This window comes from Cyprinodon variegatus, unplaced genomic scaffold (genome assembly GCF_000732505.1).
Source record: "Cyprinodon variegatus isolate N-32 unplaced genomic scaffold, C_variegatus-1.0 Scaffold2005, whole genome shotgun sequence".
NCBI lineage: Eukaryota > Metazoa > Chordata > Actinopteri > Cyprinodontiformes > Cyprinodontidae > Cyprinodon > Cyprinodon variegatus.
Window position 1 is genome coordinate 43943 of NW_015152458.1, and position 1523 is coordinate 45465.

General features: G+C 44.8%; 1 long non-coding RNA gene across 1 annotated transcript in view; it reads left to right on the forward strand.

Moving 5' to 3' along the window:
- Positions 1–581, forward strand: part of LOC107105014 — a 1420-nt gene extending 839 nt beyond the window's left edge. Inside the window, exons 2-3 of the long non-coding RNA XR_001482313.1 lie at positions 325–440; positions 521–581. This is a non-coding gene — a long non-coding RNA (uncharacterized LOC107105014). The remainder of the gene's footprint in view (positions 1–324; positions 441–520) is intronic.
- Positions 582–1523: the final 942 nt, after the last annotated feature.

The window sequence follows — 1523 nt, forward strand, 5'->3', positions numbered from 1 at the left end:
GGGGGGGTGATACTTTACTACACTGGATTATAACTTCTACATTAATTTAGATCAAGTTGTTATTGTTTAAAGCAAAGTTCTGGTCCTGGACCCTAACTAATGGCTCCCTGGGTCCAGTGAGAATGTTCAGTTTCCAGATTTAAAGACTTTCTATCAACAGGTAGAAATGAGAGATGATTTAAATTGTTATTGATTTAACAGCTGCTGGTTCTAGATCTTTTTTTGAACTCTGGATCCTATGATTGGAGGAAAGACAGACATCTCAAAGACCCGAACCCAATGAATCCCAGTCCCAACCAAACCACCATGTTTCTGTGGTTTCAGGACCAGTTTGATAATCTCGAGAAGCATACCAGCTGGGGCATTGACTTCCTGGAAAGATACACCAAGTTTGTGAAAGAGCGAGCTGACATAGAGCTGAGCTACGCCAAGCAGATCCGGTAGGCTTGTCCCTCCTTGGACACCTACAGATGCGTCCTACCTGTCCCCTCTGTTCACCAACCCATCTGTCTGTCTGCAGGAGCCTCTCCAAAAAGTACCACCCAAAGCGGAGCAGAGAAGAGGAGAGCAGGTCAGTAGAGTATAACCCATAAAGAACAGGGAAATGAACCGAGCCACTGAGTCCCGCCACATGTTCACATCTCCATCTCTCACCTCAAAGCAGTCAGCTGAATGAAAGGGTGAAACGTCATCAGTGACGTCAGGCGATCCAGCTCCACCAACTGCTCGACTATAACTACCCTATTAAGGTTAAAGTGAGCATCGAAGCATCGGGTTGGAGCTTCCACCAGTAATTTGTGTGGGAGTGTTGACCTAGTGGTTACAGCAGTGCCTTATGCTCTGAGAAGGTTGCAAGTACCCGGTTCGATCCCCACAGCCTCCACTCTGCGTCCCTGAGCAGGACCATAACCCCACACTGCTCCCCGGGCGCCGCACAATGGCAGACCACTGCTCCTTAAGGGGAGGGGTTAAATATAGAGTTTACCCATCGTGGGACAATAAAGGGATTTGCATTTTTTCTATTTCCTGCAGCTACTTCAATTCAGTTCAGTTTATATCTATAGCTCCAATTCCGTAAAAGTTTAAAAATAAACCACTGGACTTGGTTTCCAAGGTTTGAAGACGTTTCGCTTCCTCTCCAGGAAGCTTTCTCAATTCAAATGTCTGGATCCGCAGTGAGTTTGAGGTTTATATAGACAAGGCCTTGTATTGCTTGGAAACATGCAAATTGGTTTCCAAGGTTGGTTTCAAACCTCGGAAACCAAGTTCAGTGGATTGTTTTTAAACTTAATGACTGAGGATCTTCATCAGGATAGAGCTCCAATTAGCATCATGTAATCTCAAAGCACTTTACAGAGAAAATTAAACCAGATCATCCGGTCAGACTGGTTCAAAGTTTTCTATCTAAGGAAAACCAGCTGATTGCATCGACACATCGACTCACACAGCAATCCCTCACACTAAGCATGCTTGTTTTTTCTTCACATTCTATGCCGTATGTCAGCACAAGATCCAAAGTATGA